The sequence below is a fragment of the Periplaneta americana genome, chromosome 7 (assembly GCF_040183065.1).
Source record: "Periplaneta americana isolate PAMFEO1 chromosome 7, P.americana_PAMFEO1_priV1, whole genome shotgun sequence".
NCBI lineage: Eukaryota > Metazoa > Arthropoda > Insecta > Blattodea > Blattidae > Periplaneta > Periplaneta americana.
In genome coordinates, this window is record NC_091123.1 from 28,105,323 (window position 1) to 28,133,089 (window position 27,767).

The 27,767-nt window shown below is 34.9% G+C and overlaps 1 long non-coding RNA gene across 3 annotated transcripts; it reads right to left on the bottom strand.

The window, feature by feature from the left end:
- Nucleotides 1-244: 244 nt before the first annotated feature.
- LOC138703019 (uncharacterized) lies at nucleotides 245-25,543 on the bottom strand. 3 transcript variants are annotated; one of them, XR_011332938.1, is made up of 10 exons: nucleotides 25,437-25,543; nucleotides 23,553-23,694; nucleotides 8,467-8,562; nucleotides 8,212-8,307; nucleotides 7,936-8,031; nucleotides 7,660-7,755; nucleotides 7,384-7,479; nucleotides 7,108-7,203; nucleotides 6,832-6,927; nucleotides 245-5,516 (listed from the first exon to the last, which is right to left on the bottom strand). It is a non-coding gene; the product is annotated as an uncharacterized lncRNA (long non-coding RNA). The 3 variants fall into 3 exon arrangements; XR_011332940.1 differs by lacking the exon at nucleotides 7,936-8,031; XR_011332939.1 differs by lacking the exon at nucleotides 7,384-7,479.
- Between the last annotated feature and the right edge of the window lie 2,224 nt (nucleotides 25,544-27,767).

The window sequence follows — 27,767 nt, forward strand, 5'->3', positions numbered from 1 at the left end:
TATATGGTAATATATGAATTCAGATACAGTATATACAATAATATGAAAAATAATTATTAGCAGTGTAATCATCAATATTTCCCAAATTAACAAATAATTACATAACATTTCTTTCCATAATTATTCAATGTAACGGTACATTCTTCCCATCATCAAAAAAACTCATTATCCCATTTCATTTAACTGCAAGGGGCAGACTATATTGCTTCTACATTAGTAGGAAAGACAAATTCTCATTCTCTGCTTCCACTACTCACGCAAATTATCCTCAACAATGAAATATGTCAAAATGTACATGTAAACTTTATAAAAACAAACATTTCCACTTCTCATTTGGAACAAAGTCATTTTTAGTCACAAGTACCTATCAAACCAATGTTTCGTCCAAAATATCGTTATTTACTTCCTTACAAGTGACTTTCAATGAAAGCGGACATTCATTGCCACCCTTGCATAACCCCACCAATCTACATCTCACCCTCCCCAAAAGTCTTTTTCCCTCTGGCCTCCCAAATAACACTCCATATGCACCCTTAATCTGGTGAAGAATACATGCGTGCAATTCTTTAACTTTCTCCATTCTCCTGTAACTTAATCACTCATAGCCCCAAATATTTTCCTAAGCACCTTATTCTCCGATACCCTTAACTTCTGCCCCTCTCTCAAAGTGACAGCCCACATTTCACAACCATACAGAACTACATGACAAAAATTTCTCACAGGCATTTCCATTATTGATTCTGCACTTAATGTTCTCCCAAATTTTCGTAATTATCAAACTAAAACAATTACACCAAAATTCATACATATTTTTCACTCAATTTTCGCATTTATTAACTTTTCAACAAATTTCGCGCATACCATTAATATCAACAAATCACACTGCTAATAATCATTTACAATCACTCTAAATGTATCACAAAATTCACTGTTTCTGCAACATACACAATCCATTGCATCAAACTCCTCACATTTCTTATGCAAACAATAAAATTCATTTCATGTCTCTCACAAACCATTTCATTTTCTACACTATGCCAGCTGATATTTTTAACTACACGCACAGTTACATTCTCGACAAAATCTGTAGAAAAGCCGCTGTGATACAAGCTTCCTACAAATGTCCCAACTATGAAATCCGTACCCCAGAATAGAACCGCCTCCACTAATGCATGTATACACCTAACATCCACATTTCCGAACTGCACTGCATCTTCAGCACCCCTCCCACTTCCACACCTTAACTCGTTAAAACTCACAATGGAGCTTCAAGCACAATATCTGTCATTCTGTAATGCCGCACGACCATGTACATGAAATCAGGAAACCGCTCAGGGATCGACTTCTTCATTATTAACTTTTTCTAACACCTCATTACAAAAATTAAGCCTGTCATTCTAATCTTGGGGCTGTAATTCTTCCTCATCTTTTTCTGTCATTCACAAAACCTGTTTCATTCAATCTATTAAAAAATAACCTTCATATTAGTTTTTTTTTTTTTTCTAGAAGGTATACTACAGGCCTGTCACGAAATTTATGTCTGAATTTTCGCCTCATCCAAGCACACGACTTTCTATTCTTTATGTACATAACGATCCCTTCATGAATACCATATCATCTAAACAACTACAAGTTACAGATAATATGTTTCCATTATAGACATCATAGTCTTGATATGAATGGCAACGGCCTCTACTAGCTGTCGTGTCATGACTACATGTCATCTTAGCAGCAGAAGCACGGCCTCCCACCAGACACGCAGCCCATTAATCACCACAACCATGATGGCAACCTCATTTGCTACGCACCTATAACCCACTAACGAACAATTTCCGCACCTATCATTACAAAACCCAATCAACATGCCACTGCTGAAAACTCATCTCTGGCAAGTATTCCCTTTCGTGTTATCTCTCATCAGGTCATTTACGCAAGTACAGTAGGACCTCTATTATCCGTGGTAATGAAATGGTTGGAGTCAATCCAACATGGTAATCAATTAGTTCGACTGGACAGTTAATCGAAAAAATCGCATAAATACTTTCATAAATTAAGTGAATATTACCCAATTTTGTAATTTCCTTCATGCCATTGTGTTTAGCATGCTAGGTGGTGGATCACAATTCCTTGTCATGTTTGTTCGCAGAAAACAAGAATAGTAGAGGAGGTCTCCTGTTATACATTTACAAACGTTATCAAGCACAATTTCAATGCCAATCTCCTATTTTCATCCAAAATGAGCCCCCAATTTCTCCAAACAGTACAACAGGAACTGAATGCTGCACAGGTTTCCTACAAATTGTGTACAAGTTCTAGGGACCACTTCCTTGAAGGCTAATGTTATGTTTTATTTAACGACGCTTGCAACTGCAGAGGTTGCCAGATGTGCCGGAATTTTGTCCCGCAGGAGTTCTTTTACATGCCAGTAAATCTACTGACATGAGCCTGTCGCATTTAAGCACACTTAAATGCCATCGACCTGGCCTGGGATCAAACCCCAACCTTGGGCATAGAAGGCCAGCACCTTGAAAGCAGATATTTTACAAGTAACTGTTCTTATAGCCAGCAGTAGTACTATGTAAGGGTAAAAGACTTGTAATAATACAAGGTATAGTACTACATTCTTTTCCACAACAAAGAAATAAAGAAAAGCGAGAGAAAGACAAAATCGTTCATGGGGTCAAGATAATCCGAGTTCTATTCTATTTCCTTTCATGTTCTCTCTCATCAAGTCACCGAAACGATACTTTCTCCAACATAATATCATAGTGCCAGTCTAACAAATTCGAAACACATCATATTCTCCCAATTGCAATGGATCAAACACCTTTTCCACCACGTCCATATTGTCAACCAACTAATTCTCCCACTTTTTTATAAATCAAATTTACAGATACAGCAAACCTCACCGCAATCAGCTGGCATAAGTAGAAAATGCACCTATCTCAATATGTATCTACACTGTTTTCACTGTAAGAAAAATCCTAAACACGTGATTGGCTCCAAGTCGAAACACTCACACGACACAGTATTTGGAAACTATCATCTTGTATTATTTGAAAATAAAAAATTGAATTGTAGTTGTTAAATACAATCAAACATATAACTTCACTCATATGTAAAACGACATGGAAAAGAAAAGCTACTTTTATATTTTGTTATGTACTATGAACACAGATGAGGTAGTCTGTTCTTGTAACAAGCTGACGTCACTTGAGCTCGTACTTGTTCACGTAAGCACGTGGTACTCAAGTATGGCTTCTACATCCCCAGTGTGTGTGTGGTTATTAAACACAAGACTGGAAACCCTCTCAGAAGCACACAAAAACAAATAGTCTTAAATGTATATAATAAGTTATGTGAGTTTTAATTACAGTAATTATTAAGTAAATGTTTCCTAAGCAAATGAATGCATAGTAGTGAGGTTAGGCCTACTTGACGAGGAACAGGAAATGTTTAACATGAAACAGAATGTACAACAGTAGGCGGGAACACGTACTGACAATCTATGGTGCCTAACAGCGGCCAATGAAGCCTCACTTCAGTCACGTGCTATTGTTTATATAAGGATTTTTCTTACAGCAAAAAGATTATACTTTGTCTTTCCTACAAGGTAAGAGCACCAGTAGTCAACATGTACTGTTTTTTTCAATCCTCCAACTCTAGTACTTTACTGTAAGAAAGAATTTTAAATTCCTACTTCAATTTACCTATGTATTAATATATTCATATTTAAAAATAAAATTAACAATAACTTCTTGACATGCACCTATAGTTGACACATTCTTTATACCCTCAAAAAATTATGTCAATGGGATACACAATAAAACACCTTACATAAGTTATTAAGCTTTAATTTTATTATTTTATTATTATTATTATTGCTTCACAACAACTTTAACTTTATACAAACACATTAAAACTTCAGTCTAATATACAGAAAGATCCACTCCACAGTCTCCACATACCCAATTATTTGATTGAAATATATAGCTTCAAATTCTGTTTCACTTGCATTAACACCCAGTCCTTTTATTACAAAAATACAGAGGTAACTAAATCTGGACGATTTCTCTTCCCCCCCCCCCCCCCCCCCACAACAAATTCACAAATTGCTCAATACTTTTCTTATTATCTTCCTTTTTTCAACACATTCTAATGCCTATGGTGAGATAATTACAGCAGGAATTCTTTCTCTCTTTCTTCTTTGGGGCTTTTCTTTCAACACGGCAACACCAAAATAAAGTCCTTTTCAATAGTGAAGACACAAAACCCTTGCTTGTGGGCACCATTTCAGGTGCTTTGTCTTTTGACAGTGAAGGAGGTTCTAATAGTTGAACTGGGTGTGGTGTTGTGAGCATAGGTGGTTGTGGTGTCATGGGAATAGGTGGTTGTGGTTAAAATAGCTGTAGTGTCATGGGAATACGTGGTTCTGGTTCAACTGTCTGTTGTGTCATCAGTCTAGGTGCTTCTCTTTGAGATTGTAGCTCTAATACATTCATATCACTATGTTTTCTTGAAGCTGTAAGGTCTTTACTTTCTTCCAGAGAATCCTCTGTGGAACAGGCTCCATTATTTTCCTGGAAAGTTTTCAATTTGTCCATCAAACCAGACGTCATTTACCTCTTTATTGCTTCTTCAATATTGTCTTCTAAAGCTGACACACTGGGTACTTAAGGTTGACAGCCCCTGTCAACTATATGTTCTAAGATTTGTAGACGAAAAAAATTAAGATATTCATGCACACTCCATGAAGCATGTTTAAACTAGCTGTTTCAAGTTGACATAGCTGTCAACCTTAGGGAAAAAAAAAACAAATTCATTTAAAAAATTCGTGTCAACTACAGGTGTCCTGTCGACTATAGGTGCTCTTACATTTACAGGGTGAACCATTAAGTAATGTCATTAAATTCAAGAGATTATTCTTTCAGTTGTTTAAAAAAAAAAAATCATATGAAACATCTCACAGCATATTTTGGGAAAGCTATTCAATCAATTCCCAATATGCTTAGTATTATGACACTAAATGAAATGTGCAGAAATTTCATCCAAACCAATGGAACTTTTTATTCCGCAAAGCAATTTCAAACCCTGCTGCACTGTGACAACACTGTAAAGCTGCTTGCACAGATGAAGCTCGCGTATACAACAAAAAAAAGAAACATAAATATGGCTCAGATAATTTCATTTACCAAATACTACTTTTAAACTTTCGGTTCACCCTGTATATCCGTTCTAATGAACTGTGTGTTATAATTATTTTTATTTCCAACCTTAAGCTGGGGACATTCCTCTTGAAATCCTTCACTCCTGATGTCCTCTCCAAATCCTTCACCTCTTCTCATGTCCTCTTCAAATCCTTCACTCCTCTTCATGTCCTCTTGAAATCCTTCACTCCTCAAGTCCTCTTGAAATCCTTCACTCCTGATGTCCTCTTCAAATCTTGCAATTCTTCTTAATCTTCCTCATGGGCCTCAGGAAAAGCTGCATCTTCCTCCGGCCGGCAGACAAAATATCTGGAAGACAAATTCACAACGACGTCAGCTCAGTATTATCCAAAATATCATATGAGGAGCATCGTTTCAAAACGTATCAAGTCCCCCGGTGGACGAAATTAAATTTGTTACTTTCTATTTATTTATCTTTCATGCTGTCAAGTCTGATGGTTCCAAGTCGTCATATTTGTAAACTGTGAAACCAGTACTTAAAAATGGTTTTGTGTAGTGTTTTCAAAACTTCTCTGCTTTACGAGTAATCCAGTTTTTTGTCGTTCGTGCAAAAAAATTTTCAGTTGCACATAATACATTTTGAAACGATGCTCCTCATATCTTACTTTAAAATTCTTCTATTTCCTCATTACTTGTACTATTAAGTTACGCTAAACAGACATCCCACTTTTTCTCGAACATTCCCAGTTTTCACACAATTGCCCCAGTGTCCCAACAAAAACTTCGGGACACTTGCATTTCTCGGATTTTAGTACAGACGCGAAATACAATATTTCCTCAATTATTTAATTTTATCACCACCGGCAGGACAAGAATTCAACACCATTGCAAAAATATCTATTTTCACAATGCCATAAGGCATCAACAGAGTATTTCACTAAACAGCAGTCCAATGAGGTCAAAATCAGATTTCTACCTGCGCGACCACAGCATTCCTTATTGTAATAATTTCACCTAACAGAACTGCACTCATGTGGAAACAATTTTCAGAATAACAGGAAACTTCATTTGTTACCCCCCCCCCCCTCTAATCTTAAAATGCTCTATCTATAGGCGTATGTACACTTCAAAACAGGTTTCCTTTACAATTGTATGCAGGCACATGGATTTCAACTATACCGTAACACTATTCAAGTCAGCAGACAAATTCTAAAATCTCGGCAGAAAACAATATCCATCACTGGTGAGGTACCAACTTTCCTCCTATCATTTTAAATGAACTGTACCGTTTCTAACATTTCTCAAATCCAATCCACAAGCGAATACTTATTTATTAACATAACCATATTTCAGCATACACTTGCCAAACAACCCTAAAGTGCAGCAATGCAAAATATCTCTCAAAAGTTACATCACACTCTAAATGCGTTTTTAAACAGTTCATTTAGTACGATAAATGACATTCAAACTTTACTAATTATATCTTTCGCCTAAGCCATTTATTCAAATACCAAAATGACATTTCACTATTTATTTACAACCAAAAGATTCTCTTCTTTAAATTAATGTTGTCTATAATCCACGAAACAATAATCCAGATCCAAGTTCTACCCAAAACTTTCAGAGCACGAGATTTTAACACTATTTAGTAATTCATATTTACCAGTTCATGTATATTTCCTGACTGGTATTTGATGCACAGCTATCTCCCATCTCCTGTCCCAGATCCACCTCCAGTCCAAAACTGCCTCAAAATATCCTGCAACACAACACGTGACAATTACATTTTCTTACAAGTGCCTTACATTTTCCGAGACCTATAAAACAACAAGACATGCATACCATAGTGATAATACAACATGCAAATCTTCAAAAATCTAAATCCACAAAATTTAATTCTTAACTATATTCCGTGTCTGTATCAGTAATTCATGTTTACCAGTTTATGCATGTTTTCTGACTGCTATTTGATCCGCAGCTATCTCCCATCTCCTGTCCCAGATCCACCTCCAGTCCAAAACTGCCTCAAAATATCCTGCAACAGTACACATGACAATCACATCTCCTTACAAGTGCCTTACATTTTCCGCGACCTATAAAACAACAAGATATGCAAACTATAGTGATAATACACCATGCAAATATTCAAAAACCTAAATCCACAAAATTTAATTCTTAACTATATTCCATGTCTGTATCATTAATTCATGTTTACCAGTTTATGCATGTTTTCTGACTGCTATTTGATCCGCAGCTATCTCCCATCTCCTGTCCCAGATCCATCTCCAGTCCACAACTGCCTCAAAATATCCTGCAACAGTACACATGACAATCACATCTCCTTACAAGTGCCTTACATTTTCCGCGACCTATAAAACAACAAGATATGCAAACTATAGTGATAATACACCATGCAAATATTCAAAAACCTAAATCCACAAAATTTAATTCTTAACTATATTCCGTGTCTGTATCAGTAATTCATGTTTACCAGTTTATGCATGTTTTCTGACTGCTATTTGATCCACAGCTATCTCCCATCTCCTGTCCCAGATCCACCTCCAGTCCAAAACTGCCTCAAAATATCCTGCAACAGTACACATGACAATCACATTTCCTTACAAGTGCCTTACATTTTCCGCGACCTATAAAACAACAAGATATGCAAACTATAGTGATAATACACCATGCAAATATTCAAAAACCTAAATCCACAAAATTTCATTCTTAACTATATTCCGTGTCTGTATCAGTAATTCATGTTTACCAGTTTATGCATGTTTTCTGACTGGTATTTGATCCGCAGCTGTCTCCCATCTCCTGTCCCAGATCCATCTCCAGTCCACAACTGCCTCAAAATATCCTGCAACACAACACATGACAATTACATTTTCTTACAAGTGCCTTACATTTTCCGCGACCTATAAAACAACAAGATATGCAAACTATAGTGATAATACACCATGCAAACATTCAAAAACCTAAATCCACAAAATTTAATTCTTAACAATATTCCATGTCTGTATCAGTAATTCATGTTTACCAGTTTATGCATGTTTTCTGACTGCTATTTGATGCACAGCTGTCTCCCATCTCCTGTCCCAGAGCCGCCTCCAGTCCCCAACTGCCCCAAAATACCCTGCAACAGTACACATCACCATCAAATTTGTTTACAAGTACCTTACATTTTGTCGCAACCTATAAAACAGCAAGATATGCAAACTGCACTGATTATACAACATGCTACTCTAAATTTACTATATTTCAATATCGACACTAGTTAGTAATTCAGGTTTACCAGTTTATTCACCCTTCCTGACTGCTATATCATCCACAGTTGTCTCCCATCTCCTGCACCAGAGTCGACTCCAATCCACAACTGCCCCAAAATACTCTGCAACAAGACACATGACAATCACATATGAGTCATTCCACATCAGACCGGACACATTTTGACCTCATATTTTTAAAATTGTTTGAAAATTTTTTTATGCTTTCTCAGGGTAAAAATAAGACACCCATATTTTTTTTTGTTGGCCCCCAATTCTGATTATTTTGAGATATATATACAGCATCAAAATTATTGAAAAATTGCCCACATTGACATATATAAATATTCGTTTCTCCCATTACGTGTTATCGTATGAAATCGAGGTTAGTATCATTTGGAAGCTTCAATATATGGCTTTCAGCCTGTGTATATTCACTTTCCATTTTTATGTATTCACAGTACTTTATGCCATCATTATTATATAAATCTTGATATTCATAATGTTCGGACACTTATGGCCAGTTTCACCAAGCTTTTTTAAATCAGCACAAACGACTTGTCAACAAATGGATCGTTTAATTTTAACAGGATCTTTAAAAGTTGACTGTTTCACCAATGGCCGGTTTGTCCAAGTATTGTTAGAACACTTAACGACTGTTAAACCTTCAACAGTTTGTTAAATACAGTTTTCCCATTGTTTGGCTTAACAGATTCTTAACCGTTTGTTAACTTTAAATGTAGGATTTCAGGCCGTTAACTCATTTAACAAACAGTTAAACATGGCGGATAACACCACAGCTGTTCAGACAAAAGTTGTGAAAATAACATGTTATGTTTCTCTTTGAGGAATATTTAGAGTAAGGGCCTGTTTCACCAAGCTTCAGTAAATCAATCCAAATGAAACATTAACTAGTACTGAATATTAAAATATTTACAAGAGTACGTTTATATGTACGTTGTCTCCGTAAACTTCAAGCCGAGCAGCTATATGTCCTTCGTCGCGCTGATTACGACATCACTCTCGATGGAGCAGTCAGTAGCGAGTTGGCTTGCCATCCCAGGGGCCCGTGTTCGATTCTCGGCGATAACCTTTTTTTTTTTTTTTTATTAGCGTAACTAATTTTTATACATGTTACTTTTCTTCATTTTTTTAATTTTGTGTAGTGGAACGAATTATTTCGCAACTCTGGCTCCACTAGGAGAATTTAAAAAACTCTTGGGAAATCAATTTTCTTCCCGAAATAAAACAAAGATAAACAAACAAATTAAAGAAAAATAAAAGAAATACACATGTGGATCTATCACTGCCTGGCATCTTCGGGGCATTGAGTCCACCAGATCGCGGAAATAGTTCTGGTCCTTAGCGAAATCTTCCCAGGTAGCCAGAACTTGATCCCAGAACTGATCTGGATTTTGAGGTGGGATGTTTCGATATTTGTCAATCCTCCTCTTTTTCATGCTTTTCCGTGAACCGTCTTTGAACGTTTATGGCAGTGTGCGCGGGGTGATTATCCTGCTGGAAAATTAAATTTCCATCAGAAAGAAAATGATTATAAATTCCAAGAATCCAGCTCTTTCGCTTCTGTTTTAAAGCCAGTGCAAACATATCTTATTGCTAGCTATAATATAATTCTAATAAATGAAAGTTAATATACCGATTAAGTTTTGCTATCTTTGAATGCACATTATGTATTAATTTACTAATATTTCTTAGGTACCGGTATGTAGTTATAATAATCACTTTCATATCTTAAAATAAAACTCAGTTGTATGTTACCTAGTTGACTAGTTTCAGCTTTGTCTCAGCCGTTTTTATGATATTCTAACCTATGATCAGTTTCTTCTAAAATTTTGAGTACTGGTACCACAATCTTCGCGACGCGGTATCATTTGTGAACTTTTGTGTCATTCAAATTTTCAAAATGATCGGTTTTTAAATGGTTAACATTATCTCCATTTGATTCTTAATTTTCGAGCAGTTCCAGATATAACAATTCTGCGTCAAAACGTTCCGCCATTTTATATTCCAACTAATGAATAATTAAAAATTTAAAGACGGAAATTTCTATCACTAAATTCAATGATAGTTTTACTGGTTCGTTAGGCTAAAGATGTTTGGTGAGATATAAAAATTATTTAATGAACCGGTAAATACATTAATGAATCATTAAAACCTTAATGAAGCTTTCTGAAACCGGCCATAAGACTGGTAATATATAATTTAAAAGATATTTTGGAATATTAATATAGGGAAGATAATCTTTATAAGTCAACTGATTATCATACTGACGCTTATTTCGATGCTGAGCTATTATCCATTTAATATTGAGCAATTGTGCGATCTCAACGTGGCAAGAAATTGAAGTCAGATTTGAATATCCTACAAACAGAAATAGGCCACTTGTTCCAATTCACCAGCTACTATTAACTCTAGATTCTATGTTACTGGCTCTTCAACTATAGCCGATGTCAATACTACTTCAAAATACACAGTGAGTCAATAATAAAATGTTTCAGCAGCAATTGCTTCTTTAGGACGAAATTACATATTATTTATACATGGAACTGAATTAGAGAATTTTATATGATACGGAATTCTCCTCGGCGTGTTGTGTACAGTTGACTACACACACATTCGTGTAATTATTGTCACCTGGTGGTCATAATTCTGAGATTTTTCTAAACAGGAATTTATATTTAGCATTATAAAACATAACCATACTTATAATAATAATTATTATTCAATAGTAGTCAATGCAACTTTCATTTATCAACTCTCTGTACTGTATGAATCATGGCAACTGTAACAGGTTACGATTTTACACATGTTTCATGACTTACTCTACAGTACAGAATTTAAATAATAATAATAATATCAGCCAATAAGAAGTTGTCTTATATATGCAAAATCATTACCAACTGCTGTTGAGTAGTTAGAATAGTATTAACGACAGTTAAAGTTAAGTGTTGGTTATTTTAAACAAAGTTATGTTGGAAAAATGGAAAACATCTTAACAAAACGTTAAAAATAAACCAGCTGTTAATTTAACATTTGTTAAGTCAAATTAAACATTACTTGGAAAAACTGGCCACAAGCCTCGTATCTTTAAAATTAACAGGTGTTTACTAACAAGGAGATTTTGTACTTGTATCTTGCATGTTTTGTTTTTCGTATGACCATGGTTTCGAAATCGCGAATTTCATTGGTTACATATGACCATGGCTGACTTTGTTTGGCATGAGGAAACAATCATAGGCAAACAGGTAAGTGGCAGTAATTTTAAGAACATCTTCCTAAATACAGTATGTTGTCACACCACAATTAAAAAAAAAAAAAAAAAAAAAAAGACAGCTGCTTCCAAATGTAAATAATAGGAATGTAGAGTAGTTAAATTGTAGCTTCTAAACGAAATCTGAGAAAATTCAGCAGACTATAAGGTCGACAGCTTCAAAATTTATGCCACAATTAATTATAAACAAAGCATTCTAAGCAGTTATATTACACCTAAATTTAGGACAGGAAATCGCCTCTTCCATAAATTGCATACTACTTTTCCACTGTATTTCATGCAAATTTATTAGGACCCTGTAACAATTTTGCCATGCTTGTGTGGCAGGAGTCAGGAGAGGTGTCATTAAATTGGCTTTTAGGGGGTATCCATTGTCTCCTAAAAGAAAATCTCTTTGCACCCTTTTCATTTAAAAGGCATCCTCCTTTGGAATGTTGAGCTATCCATGTAGACCGTAACATTATCTTAAACCAAGAAGAATCTATTGGAGAGGCGTTAAGTTGGTGATTCTGTCATATTCTAACCTATTACAATTTCAATAAACTAGCGCTGAGGTACTTCTGCTGGTTTCAGAAGTGAAAATCGTTGAATTTATAAGGGATTTTTTTGTGGTAACGCAGTTGATCGTATATCGTATATGCAAGGCAGCATAACAAAAACCTAAACTAATCAAACATAACCTGTCACAGATTCGTATGTTCAAGGTGTATAAGCAGAGTACGAAGGAAACTACCTCAGCACTAGTTTAGCCACAATTTTTCTATGTGGAGCGTTACATAGGCCCATGAAATTGTTTGAATATTGAAGGAAAAATACGATCTTCTATTGCAGAATCTTTTGGCTATATTACTGCCAGGATATAAGATTGCAACATGTACACAATCTATGTTGTCTATGACAACATAAAAATTTGCTATAAGCTTATCAATCCTATAGAAATAATGACTATTGTAATGTTCATAGTACATCTGATACTTTATTCACATATCTAGATAATACAGCTTTTGATACCCCATTCATATCATCAATTACTATTTCAAAACTACCCGCAACGTTATCTTAAAGCGAGAAGAATCTGTTGAAGAGACGTTAAGTGGATGATTTCTGTCATATTCTGACCGTACAATATACCGGTATTCAGTTTCTTCTTCAATCATTCTTACTACTTATTTCCTTAATGTGTAGCTTTCGTGGAATTCTTTATCACTTAAATCTTCAAAATAATTATTCCGAGTGTTATTACAACATATAACTTCGTCGTTATGTTGAAGTTCTAAATAAAGAACTTCATCATCGAATAATTACGTTGACTTCTTAACGCATCGTTACTGTTTTAACGCGACGAATAGGTCCTAATAAATTAACGATGAATTTAAAGATGCATTAGCAATAATGATACTTGGTGAAACACAAAAACTAACTAACGTGTCATTAAATTATTTAGCGAGACATTATAATGATAACGAAGGTTGGTGAAACCGGCCATTAGAATACCATTTTTTAGTTATCACCATGTTCTCCATTTAATTATCTGTAAGTATGCCAAATTTCGTAGTGGGAAAGCAATAAATGACAGAGTAAAAAAAAATACTAAACAAATACGCGCGCAGAGCTATGTTGCGCTAATCTTAATCCCTTGCAGTATCACACCACTGGCGACTGCCAGTCATCTTTCTTTACGTCTGCAGAATCTTAGCTGGGATATATAATACTTAAACTAGGTCCAAGGCAGAATGAATTCTCTTCAGTTTGTTCCGAGATTTTCAAACATTCGGGCATTAATAACAAAGAATTACTGTGAGTGTGTATGGCGTGGTTTCTCTTATTGTTTTTAGATGGTCCAATTACAGTGTAACCTAATCACAATGAGTAATGTAACATAACCTACACATTATCAGTGTTTTATTCTTTCAAAATAAGTAACCACAGTCGTAGGTTTAAGAAAGGGAAATTAATAAAGTGCGTGACCTTCAACATGATTAAAAGATTGAACATGCAACACATTAAGTTGTCATACAATCTTAGGATTTGTGAAAATTGTCGTAAGAAAATTTCGTTAATGTCAGATGTTGGTGAATCAAGTACAGTTCAAATCAGCAGTGTTGATATCTTAGCCGGTTCTAGTGTCCAGAACATTGAACAAGAAACAACAGGCAATTCGGAAACTGATAAATGTAGTGCGTCAAGTAATTCAGAGGTGTCAGTGACGGACATTGACAAGTTGAATGAAAGTTTGGTGTCAATGGGGGAAACACCAATTCAGAAGAAGAAATTATCACAGAACAGAAATATCAGAAAATAAAACAAACGCTTAAGGAAAAGATTTTTCGCGTTGAGAAAAAGTAGAAACACCAGATGGGAAGAGTAGCAGTGACGTAATTCATAAGCTAGCAGAGTGTTTCAGGAATACTATTCACAGAAAACTTAAAATTCAGATTTTAACTATATTTGAGGACTGGCCATACAGTAAAATTAGGCAACACTTTGTGTGTGTGTGCGTGCGCGCTCATCATGAGAATGTAAAGTTGTTAATTGATGGTGGAAACATTGAGAAATTGACAGCCAATCTAGAACTGCCACTGAGAAATTACAAAGATCTGATTTCACAAATTGTATGTAACCCTGCATCCCCTGATTGTTATTTCATAAAGTGTAAAAATTGTCCAACAGCACACTTCATTCAATATTTACAGGAAGCATTTCAAACAGAAATGATAGATGTATGCCCATGTGCACCAGTCTCGATCATCTAGCCCATTTATCAGCAATCACGGAAACATGGTTAATTCTTGACAATGATGGTACGCTCGCTTGAGAAGAATCACCTGAGCGCTAGGTTACCACATATAAAACAGCGAACGAACGCACTCTGTCAATTATCGCTTCGTTTTTGTTTGTCAGTTTCAAACATCCTCACAGTTTTCAAATAACAAGTTTCAATAATCATGGAAGAAAAAAAGAAAAGAGCATCAAACTTCTCGCAGTTCGAAGTGGGAATTCTTTTAGAACTCGTCAGCAATTCTGCATCCATATTAGAGAATAACAGTACTGACGGAAGTTCTCTAAGAGAAAAGCAGGCTACCTGGTTGGATTTAACCTCACAATTCAATATGAGTTATACGTGTTTACATAATTCCACATAATTTGTAACGTAATTTATATAGTAGTTATTTCATATTATTGATAATAATTGGGAAAAGTTCAGTATACGGATACCTCACTGACAATTATCTTGAAATAGGCTACTAAAAAGAGCAGATTTGTATGTGTTTGTCCAATGCTCATCATCTTGCTTACGAAAAGACACATTTCAGTGTCAATAATTTATTTGGGAAAATTTCAGTATACGGATACCTCACTAATAATTTAAAAAAAAAAAAAAAAAAAAAAAAAAATCGTCTGTGTATGTCGAATAAGGTAAAAGCATCAGTCTTTGACACTTTAGTGATGAAATTTCTTTATTTTGCATATAGTTATAAAACGAAATAATTAAACTAAACAGTATCATTACACACTAATTGCTTCAGGCTTTATGAGTGCCATATGGTAGTTTTAATTATTAATAGTCTTTATTAATGAAGCAATAAATTTTTTTTGTAACACATGTTTATTGTACCAGTCATAGACACTCAAGATTTCAGCATGTACCAGTCTTTGACAGTGTCCATGTACCAGTGATTGACATTTATGTTAAATCACAGAATTGTTTAACACTTAATTTTGTACTTTATACCTTCGTTGGTGACTGACTTCACTTTCATTCAAGGTGCAAATTGAAAAATAAACATATGGAAATGCGCCAATAGACAGTCAGTATGAAAAATCAATAATAAACAACTACAATAATCATCAACTTAACACAAACAAAAATATAAATACTTCTACACACATTCTTTCTTTTTATAGTCATAGGATAAACATGAAAATATGAAGACTTATTACTGAGGGGCTGGCTGACATTAGACATAGTTACCCTACACTGAAATACATACATAAAACTTGTGTTTAGGCTTTTTCGAAAATGTTCACAGGCTTAGAAAATTCATATTTTAATCTTGCTCCAGTGCGCAAGAGAATTGGTCAAGGTAGTTTTCCAATGACCGATGTCATTTTTACTACAGACACATCTTCTTCATCCATCTTAAAGATTCTTTTGTCATCGCTGATACATTTCATTGACATTACTTCCACTTCATTGTCATTGGGATATATCTCCTGCACCACACATGCATATCGATACACAGTAGAATTCCGTTTGCCACCACAAAACTTGACCAATACATAATCGCCAACATTAGGTTTCTTGCAGGTTATAATGTCACATGTTTCTTCCTCCGACTCTTCTACTAGTTCAATATCATCTAAGCTGTCCTCACTCTCAATCCACTCCTCTGAACTTTCTGAACTGCTGGGCTCAAATTTTGCTTTCTTCAATGATTTCACCTTTAGTTCCCTCTTTTCTAATCTTGCTTTCGACCTTTCTTCCTTCTCTAGCTGTTTCCTTACTTTCTCTTCTTCTTTCTTCATGTGATATTTCTGCCAAGCCTCAGAAGTTACTACAGAAGGTATTTTTTCCTTATTCTTTCGTTTTTTAGTGGTTGTTGGCTGAGGCCAAAACAATACCTTTTTAAATGGTGAAGGAACATTTGACATCAGGGTAGGTTGTTTTGAGGATGTAGGTCTACTTGGTGGTGTCATGGGAACAGCCAAATCAGACTGTGTTGAGTTTGAAAGTGTTGGATGAGGACTTACAGATACATTTGATGAGGAAGATTTGTGAGGCGTGGTGTTTGTGAACTTACTTGGTGAAGACGGCAATGATTCAGATTCATTTTGTTGTGTTATGACCTGACTGTTTGTTTGATTGTCACTGTCTAATTGTTGTGTCATAGTTTTCCAGAGTAGGAAAAGTGAAGTATCTTCAATACGTCCAGTCCAATCATGTTTGTCATAACTGTTTCTGAACTCAGCCATTTTATCTTCGGGTATGTTACTTTCCAAAAATGACAGCCAATCTTTTAGATTAAATTCACTTCTGCAGGCAACTGATGAAACTACAGGCACTGAAACTTCACAATCTTTGGGTGCAATTTCGTTGAAATTTACATTTGCAACACTAGAAGGACAGAGCCCACAACTTTTGAAGCCATTCTGAATGGATTGCTCGGTAATGCATTGTATTGCTTCAGACATGACAGGTCCAAAATTTTCTTTCTTTAGTTTATTTCCGGAATTTGCTAGACGCCATTTCTTAACAGATACCTTCCATTTCTTTTTCAGTGGGCCAAATACTGCTACGTCCATTGGCTGCAGTAAATGTGTCGAATTTGGAAATAGTGCAATTAATTCAATTCCATTCTCAGAACAAAACTGAGACAAATTGAGTGTCATATGAGACACATGGCCATCAATAAAAAATATTATGGGTCTCTGGATTTCTTCCTGAATTAACCATGGATAGAAGACATTAGTCATATATTCACAGAAAGTAGGACCACACATCCATCCACTTTCAGATCGTCCAATCCCCCACGTTGTAGGTATACTATTTGCTATTAAGCTGGGTATTCTGGCATATGAAAAGACTACCATAGGAGGAGCAAGCTTGCCAGCAGCATTAGCAGTCATGAGAACTGTAAGATTTTCTTTCTCATCATTCCCAATACTGTAGACAACTTTACTCCCTTTTTTCGTAATCACTTTTTTCCCCCGTAGGCTCCAGGAAAAATGCACTTTCATCTGCATTAAATACCCTATTTGGATGCTTTTGTCCCTAAGATATTTATGAACTTCTGAAAACCAATTGCGAACTTGTTCTTCTGTCACATTTGCTCTAGCAGTCGTCAAATTTTGTGCCACACGCTCACTTAATTCAGGATGTCTTTTTAAAAATGATGTGTACCATTTCCTGCCTGGCCTTCCATCGGTGAATGGATTTGCTCTTTTCATTTGTTTCAAAATTTGTTCAACACTATCCAACAAAAGTTCTTTTGTTACTGGATACTGTAGACATGCTGTTGAAAAAAGCCACTGGACTAAAATCTTCTCCTCATCATCACTCAAAACAGTGGACTCTTCCCGCTCGTTTTATAATATGGTGTAACCCTAGGCACACCAAACTTTTTGGCTGCAGTAGCTGTAGGCATGCCTTCCTCCACAGCTTCTATGGCCTTAGCCATTTGATCAGAGGTATAGTTTCGCTTACAAGCCATACCTGAAACATGATGTTCCAAATGTTGACAGTTGGTGTTCCAGTGATTGACACCATGTCGAAGATTGGTAAAATTGGTTGTATAGTAATATTTTCAAGATACACGTCCAAAACATTTTCATTCTGTTCAATTTAGGAATAATTAATGACAATCAAGCTAATAATCTTTGTACCAATCATTGACAGGGGTGTGTCTAAAACCGGTACATCACATAATTTAATGTACCAATAATTGACACCACTACCATAAATCATTGATTTAGGTTAGGATTAAGTTTGACCAAACATATCCATTCCTTTATCATCATAGGTCAGCCCTTCATAATAATATTTATCGATTAAAATATATAATTGTTGTTAATAACATACAAAATAATATCTTACCTTAAAGGTTGTAGCAAGGAACATTAGGAAAATCTTACGAACTTATGCTGCAACAATTTCGCAAAAATTTTCCCGCCAAACCAATTGAGAGTTGAGCTTGAACTGTTCACCATTACTGCCACATGAACTAAACTTAATTTACCCATATTCACAAAGGAGAAAATAAAATAATTTCTCTTAATATTTCGTGAAGTTTACGTAAGTGTCAATGTCTGGGTCACAGTCAAAGACTGGTGCTTTTACCTTACACATCATCATGCATACAAAAAGGAAGTTTTTGGTGCCAATTTATTTTGTGTGCACAAGGTTGGGATTTTGGAGTAAGAGGGAAAGGAAAGTATCCTTGTTCTGAAATTTATCTATTTATTTTGTGTTCACAAGGTTTGAATTTTGGAGTAAGAGGGAAAGGAAGGTATCCCTGTAATTTCTCTTAATTCAGTCGTAAATAGCCTAATTGTTCAAAACGTCATGTAGGTCCTAATAGTTTCAAACAGCAAATCTATAGCTAATAAGTGATAATCTCGCATTCTACAAAATGGTCATTTAATTTTACTATATTATTACCGGCATAGAATAACTACTTTATTATTATGTTAACAAAATTGGACAGTTAGGCCTACATAATATTTTGTCCTCAAGTAAAGTCCCGATCTTCCAAAGCAGAAACATATATAAAACAGTCTATTTAAAAAAAAAAAAAAAAAAAAAAAAAAAAAAAAAAAAAAAAAAAAAACATGTTTATTATCCATCTACAAACTTACTCTTTCTACAATAACACCAATTCTGTTATTTCCGCAGTGATTTGCGTGTTCAAGATACATCATTTCATTTTCAATTCCATCAAGTACGTCAAATTGTGCCGCCATTTTGGTTTTCTCGACTTCACCATGTTCAATTCAAGATAATCGGTCCCACACCCGTGATCAAATTTGATCATCATCAACTCGCTTGTTTAACTTTGATCGAGATAGATACTCCGCAAATTGGCGTTGAAGATGGTCAAGTGCCGACTTAACCATGGTCAAATTTTAATCGAGAATGATGCACACGGGCAGTAGTCATTTACAAACAATGGGTAACTATTGACCAAACTAATTTAGAAATATTGCACTCTTTAGTAGAAGAATTTTTAGATAAACTTTCCACCAAGTTAGAAGCACTAGCTCTCACACATTTATTGTTTAGCAGCAAGTTGCGTTTCTGGCAGAAAAGAAAGAAGCTCTCCAGGAGGGTGAATGCCTTGTAATTTCTGACTTTTCCGAAAATTATGCCTGCATGATTCAAGACTCAGTACAGGGTGTTCATTGGAATAAAAATCAGATCACACTCCATCCCTTTGTAATTTATTTTAAAGACAGAAGTGAATTAAAACTTAAAAACTTCGTACCAATTTCAGAGTGCCTTAAACACAAAACAAATTCTGTTCACTTTTTCGAACGACAATTAATACGGTTTCTGAAGAACGAAATAGGAAATATAAAGAGTTTTTTTTTTTTTTTTCAGATGGGGCTACTGCCCAATACAAAAGCAAAAAAAAAAAATTTGTAAATCTGTGTTTTCACAAAGAACATTTTGCCATAAGTGCTGAATGGCATTTTTTTTTTTTTTTTTTTTTTTTTTGAACTTCACATGGGAAGGGCCCTTGTGATGGCATTGGCAGCACCACTAAAAGACTAGCAGCAACAGCAAGTCTTCAGCCACATCAGTACCCCATTACGACACCAAGAAAATTATTTTAGTGGGCTGAAAAGAATATTAGTGGAATTGATTTTATATTTTTCACCAATGATGAACATAAAAATGAATGTGACTTACTACAGTCTCGATATGAGAGGGCAAAAGCATTAAGTGGCACAAGAACATTGCATGCTTTCAAACTGGTCTCAAAATCTGAAGCACTAGTTAAAGATTATTCTTTGTCCAACAAAAGTAAACGTGTATTTATCTGAGTTGCTGAAAAGTATATTCCAGTAATCCAACACGGTTGACTTGTTTTTGTGTGTTTTAACTCAGTTTTGTGGAATTTTACAGAAATTACATTTTTTTATTTAAACATACAAATATTTATTTTACAACAACAATTTTGACAAGAAGCATTCTTTGTTTTCAGGCAATGGAAGTAGATTTGAAAAATGTACGCACTTTTATTATCTGTTAATTATATGCACAAAAAATAAGAATTTTTTCTAAAGTCGACAGATGCACTCTCTCTTCACATGAATCCCATTACAACACCAATAAAATTGAAGAAAATTATTAGTGTCAACACAAAAGTACAATTTTGTCACTAAAGTCTAATGCGACACATCTGCTAGAACGGTTGTGTACAAGTCCTTTGCCTCTCCTGTTACTTCAAAATATTGCATGAGTTTCTTAACGTCATTCTTTTTTTCTTTTGACACCATGTTGAGTTCTGGAAGAACAAGGGAGCTTAACATACTACCACATGTCTTAATTCTTGGTTTTAGCAACAACACTGCCACTGGACATGCTGTAAATGTGTTCTGCACTGTAATAGAAACATTACGATGTTTTCCACAAGTTTTACTGTAAGTGATCACTCACTGTGGGGCCATCTTAACTTAACACCTTTTGAGCACTCGACTTTAAGTCCATGATTTTCTAGTATCTTGTGGTAGCCATTGGGAGTCAATATGTCTTCCATTCTCCTGTAGTCTTTTTCTATTCTTCCGAAAACACGATCTGGAGCCATATAACTATGACCGCGTATCGGAAAGAAATGAATAATGCGAGTAAAAATACTGCTTTGCTCCAAAAAAGCCATGAGAGTTGCCATCATAATGCTATTCTTGTTCTGATTGGCACAAGAATCAGAAAACAGATGAATGGTGGAAGCGGCATTAGTTGCAGATTTTTTTTTTCTAGATTAAATAAAAAATCTGGCAACGCAGATGCGACTTGGTTACATCCCCTTGATGACTGGGTCTCCACTCAAGTATAGAATGAAATGTCCTTAATTTCTTGTGTCTTTGAAAGTATCATAACACAGAGGTTGTAGAGCCATACTTGTCTTGCATAGAACACTTCGCTCACTGATAATTTCAGCAGAGGTTGATTTTGTTGCAAGTCAAAACATATATTTATCACTTCTGGATTATCATCTTTCATAATTTTGTAATCTATATTGGGTCCTGAGTTCATTTTTTTTTTTTTTTTTTTTTTCACCAAGTAGTTTCTGCCTTTATTTGGAATAGGCCTATCTTGCAGGTTGAGCAGGAATCAGTATGTGGAGTTTTAAATGACAGGTTGAAATAACTGTAAAATATATGTTTATACTTCGACAGTGAGCAAGTCTCAAGTAGCCCCAAGTTTTTTCTTTTTTCACAGAAATTTGTCCACATTTTTTAATAGACAGTTCTGGAAGCAGATATCCCCTACTAGATTTTCCCCTGGTATAGTGGCTCTCTCTGCATTTATACATCTTTATGTCATTTTTAACTGCTATTGTAAGATTCTCATGCTTCTTACCTGCAGTATTTCCTCCTCTATTTCCCCTTGGTGACTGTCCTGTTGAATAGAATCTATTTGCCAGAAGAGACAATCGGTCCTTTGAGAAACCAGTTATGCCTTGGAAACTTGAATTATCTGTCCATCCATTTTCCTGATACTGTATTTAATTGACACACTTTGTTTTCTTTTCAAAGACTCTGTATTCACCACTCTACACTTTGGTGATGTGATGGTCATGAACTTAATAAGTAATTTGTCCTGATCTATTTTGCATAAAGTCTTAAATTTATTGTGAAATACACTAATGTCATCAAAGGTTAACTCTGCCACTTTACACTGTTCACTTCCTTTAGCTCGTGGATTGGAAGAAGAGTTTTCAAGTCCATGAGAGCATTTTATATTTGGTTCATGCTCCTTTATTTTACGCTTCCCTGTACGAGGACTCTTCTCTTTAATTCTGGATTTCCTACCACCCACTACTCCTTGAATCATAATCGTTTCATCTCCTGGATCCATTATTCACACACAGAAACTATCTAGAATATCACAACATTGGAAAACACTCTTACTTAAAACCCGTCTGAAGACACTCGTCAATGAATACTGTTTTGAAATGTATTTCACTTCATATTCGATACTTCACTGGCAAGCTGAGTGGGAGAAATAGATAAATAGTTTTCGCCTCAGTAATTTACAGTTATGTGAGTAATCCTAAACAGTGCAGCTTTAGTTTTGGGAGGGAAAACAAACAGCTTACGTCTCAGCGATTTACCACTAGGCGACAAATAATAGCATTCCACTTCTGCCGACAACCCTAATAAAAGTAAATTGTCTGAAATACTATGCTGAAAACTGTTCTATTTGACTCTGCATATATTTCAAATAAGGACTCGAGCATCTATCGAGTTTTGCTTTAACTGACAGCATCTATCGAGTTTTGAAAAAACCTGGAAAGTTTGGTCTGTAAATACGGTATGAATCAAGTTATGCTAAATCCGAGTTCGTAGATTGATTCCGGAGCTAGAAAACATACGTTATCCGTATATAACTCATTTTCGAAAATTTCTGCATCTATCGACTTTTGCAAAAACACTCCTCAATTGTGCTTCAAAAGTGTTTACATATTTCGTAAGTTATGGTGTATAACATACTGACACTGTGTGTACACACGTATCCATACATAGCGACGCAGTCTTGCAGTGATACTCCTACTCAACAGCGTGCGACCAGCTGGGTAAGTTAATTTATTGCAAATTCATTTACGTATATCCCATTCTGAAATTTTGTACGCATATAGTTGAGAAACTAAGGAATGCACTAATATTTTTTATATTTCTAAAAAAGTTTCCGAACTTAAAAAAAAGTGTATTTTAAAAATATATTTTCGAGAAAAAAATACAACATAAAAATTTATGTAATCGAAGGCCAGATGTGCTAAAAATATGTTATGAGCTTTAATATGAGCCAAATTTGAATAAATTGCGTTCATTAGTAACGGAGATATTACTGTTTATATATAACAGTGCACGCACTCTTACATAAATTTTGAATTTAAATACTTTTCGAAATAATCAAGTTTTATGAAAATAAAACTATACGTATACTTTATTTTTCTTCTTTCAACCAAATAAAAAAGTTTGATAGAAATAAAAATACATTTCTACAACCTACCAAACAGCAAGATATGCACTAATAATAATAGAACATGCACATCTTAATGTGTTTAAATATCGACATTAGCTAGTAACCATGTTTACCAGTTTATGCATGTATCCTGGCTGCAATTTGCTCCACAGTTGCCTCCCATCTCCTCTCACAGTGCCGCTTCACTACCGTCTCCTCATCTTCTGTGTCACTCCACAGAATCAAACACCTATTCCCAAACTGCTCCAAAATGTCCTGAAACAAGACACATGCAAAAGTTGTTTAAATCTTCACTAACCTATGAGACACCAAGATACGGAAACTGCATTGCTACTACTAAATCTTCATTTTTTAAATATTGTCATTGCAATTTTTCATACATTGTCATTCATTATGTACGTTTACTATACCACAATTGAAGCGTTGGCTGGAACAACGTTATAAGTTACATTTGGTAAAATGTGTACGCGTACAACGTTGTTCTTATGAGGGTAGCAAACTTTTGAGTGGACAAATTTCACGTATTGCATTGATGGACAGTTGCAAGCCAAGGAGTATAGCAAGGTAACATGACATACAACATTATTACACAGAAACATGACGAATGACAATTTTTTAACTTACAATGTTGTTCCAGCCGACGCTTCAATTATTACACAGTTATCATCTAGTAAAGTCCAAAGAAAAACCGTGCAAAACTCCCTAAACTCATTTTCTTCCCATAATCTGGCAAAGTGGAAAGAAAAACCCCCACACTGTTTCAGATCCTATGAACTAATAATACGTCTTGTTATTGCAAGATGTTGGGGGCATGAAACAAAATCAAACAGGAGAGATTCAAGACAAGTGGCAGGCCTCCAGCAGAGACACAAATAGACAGGTGAATGAGCTGTGGAATTGGGTGTACCCCGGTCGACTTTGCAGAAGAATATGTTTGAATCTTTCTTTTTTGACGGTGTTGTTAATCAACATCACTACCTGGGCATATTCAAGACCTGTTTTGTTCCCCTTTTAGCCTAAATCATATGAAAGGACAACATACAAAATTATACCAAATTTCTACGACTTTTTATAGACAATACATATGCACGAAGTTATACATTTATTAAAGAAATCTGTGACGTGCGTTTCTCAAAATTATTTCCCATGTGACTACTTTTCGTTCTTTCAGTTGGTAATCCAGTACGCCTTAATTTTCTGGAGAAATGGTAGCAAAATTGGGAGTGTCTTCATTTTGCAAAAACAAATTCACAATGTCCACTACTTTCCTAACAATCACAGATATTAACAGTAATACGACCGAGTCCTTTAAACTCGACATAATACAGATAATTGCCGTACTCATTAGTAGCCAATATAATTATATATATATATATATATATATATATATATATATATATATATAATAACCTTCCCAGTCAATATTATAAGTTTCAATAGTTTCAAAACTACATTTTATAACTGACTTTTAATTAATGCTTTCTACTTTCATATGAAATTGCCTATTGATTATTTAATGGTCAGTATCACACAAAATATCTTACATTCATTTCAATTAATTCCTATTTTTACTTCCTCCTCATATTAACCCCACACTACTCATGGAAATCTTACCGATCAAGCCAAAATTAAAATGATTCTAACATTGACCCTCTTGTCCACACCTGTGGAGTAACGGTCAGCGCGTCTGGCCGCGAAACCAGGTGGCCTGGGTTCGAATCCCGGTCGGGCCAAGTTACCTGGTTGAGGTTTTTCCCGAGGTTTACCCTCAACTTTCGGTGCTGGACCCCGGACTCATTTCACCGGCATTATCACCTTCATTTCATTCAGACGCTAAATAATCTAGATGTTGATACAGTGTCGTAAAATAACCCAATAAAATAATAATAATTGACCCTCTTTCATCACGTCACTCCAAACGGACAATATGGTGCACTACAGACCTACATCATATACATTATATTATATTCATACCTACAGCATAAAACTATTCTCACCTGATTTCGTTAATTCCATAAGGCATACTTATATCCATTTTCTATTCCAAAAAACACGGCACAATAAAATTACACACCTCCCGTAAGTCAGCCATATTCACTTTTATTATTCACCAGGATTGCCAACACAGATATCGGCAAAAACACTACTTCAAAAGTTGCCAAATTCCGTATTAGTTATTATCAATACAGAAACCTTTATTTTTTCGCTTGACGATGTGTAAAAAATGTCTAAATCCCTATTCCAGAAATATAAGAGAGAAAATAAGGTCTCGGCAAAAGTCACTTTCAAATCATTACATTTAACGACAAAATAGCTCTATTGGCAACACTGCTAATCATCTCGGACTCTTCGAGACGTCGTCTCGCGAAGAAACGAACAATCATGGCGCCCAATATAAATTTAATACAATTTAAATTAAAAACATTATAGGTCTTTTTTTCCTGTATATTTTCCTCTATTATCCCTCTATCTTCTCCTATATTGACCTCTACTTTCTCCTACATTTCCTCATCTCCTCCAATCGAGTAGAACACAAACCGAAAAAATATATTGAGACTAAACACAACATAAAATAGTGTAGAAAATGGGAGATAAAATAGAGCATAAATTTGAGAAGAAAATAGTTACATAATATATTACAAAATAGAGGATAAAATACAGACGATATAAAACAGAAAATAAAGACAAAGTAGGGGAGAAAATACATACAAAACAAAGGACAAAATAGGGCAAATAATAGAGAGATAATAGAGGAGAAAATACAATTGGAGCACAACTTAGAGCACAATATTGAGGAGAAAAGAGAGAAAATACAGTACAAAATAGGAGAAATTACACCAGGAAATAGACAGTAAACAGGCAATAGAGTACAAAATAGAGAGAATATAGAGCAGAAACTAGTAGGAAAACAGAGGAGAAAATAGGACAGAAAATACAATAGCAAATAGAGGAGGCAACAGGAGACAGAAATAGGTTACAAAACACAGAAAATACAATAGAAAAAGAGAACAAAATACAGTTTAAAAATAAGAGAAAATAGAGACAAATTAGACAAGAATATAGAGGAGAAAATAGAACATGGAGCAGCAAATAGAACACAAAATAGAATGCAGAATACAGACAACAATACTGAGTAGAAAATGGAGACAAATATCGGCAGAGAATAGACGACACAACTGATTACAAAGTAGAGAAAATATAAGAGGAAACAGGGAGAAAATAGAGGACAAAGTAGAGAAAAAAACAGTACACATTACACAAGTAAGTAGACATAATAGAGTACAAAATAGAGCGAAAATTGAGTACAAAATACAGAAGCAAATACACACAAAATACATTAACAATTAGGCAATTAAATAGAGAGAAAACAGTGGAGAAAATTGAGTATTAAATAGAGAGAAAATGGAGTACGAAATAGACAAGAGAATACATAGAATATGGAACAGAAAATAGATTTAATTTTATTTTCTTGGGTTATTTTACGACGCTGTATCAACATATAGGTTATTTAGCGTCTGAATGAAATGGTGATAATGCCAGTGAAATGAGTCCGGGATCCAGCACCGAAAGTTACCCAGCATTTGCTCGTATTGGGTTGAGGGAAAATCCTGGAAAAAACCTAAACCAGGTAACTTGCCCCGACCGGGATTCGAACCCAGGCCACCTGGTTTCGCGAGACACGCTGACCGTCACTCCACAGATGTGGACCAGAAAATAGAGGGAAAATGAGAATATACAGGAGAAAATAGAACAAAAAATACAGTACAAATTTGAGGAGAAAACAGACAGAAAATAGAGGGGAAAAATTGAGACAAATTACAGAAAATACGACTAAACATACAGAAAATAGATAACTGACAAAATAGAGTAGGAAATTAAAAAATACATAGTACAAAATAGAAAGAAAAAAAGAGGAGAATGTTGAGGAAAAATAGACAAGAAAGTAAGGATGAAAAGTGATTAGAGGAAGAAATAAAGAGAAATTACACAAGATCTAGAAGAGAACACAGAGGGGGAAAAAGAGTATAAAATACAGAATAAAATAGGGAAAATTTTTTCTTCCCTATTTTTCCTCTGCTTTTCTTCTTCTTCTTCTTCTTCATTTCTCCTTTATTTTCCCTGTATTTTCTCTCTATATTCTCTTCTATGTTGTCTCTATTTTTTCGTCTACATTCCTTTTATAATTCCCTCTATCCTATCATCCATTTTCTCCTATAATTTCCTTCTACATTCTCCCCTACTTTTGTTCTATTTTATCCTCTATTTTCTACACCGTTTTACCCCTATTTTCTCTTCCATTCTCCCCATATATTGCCTCCATTTTCTCC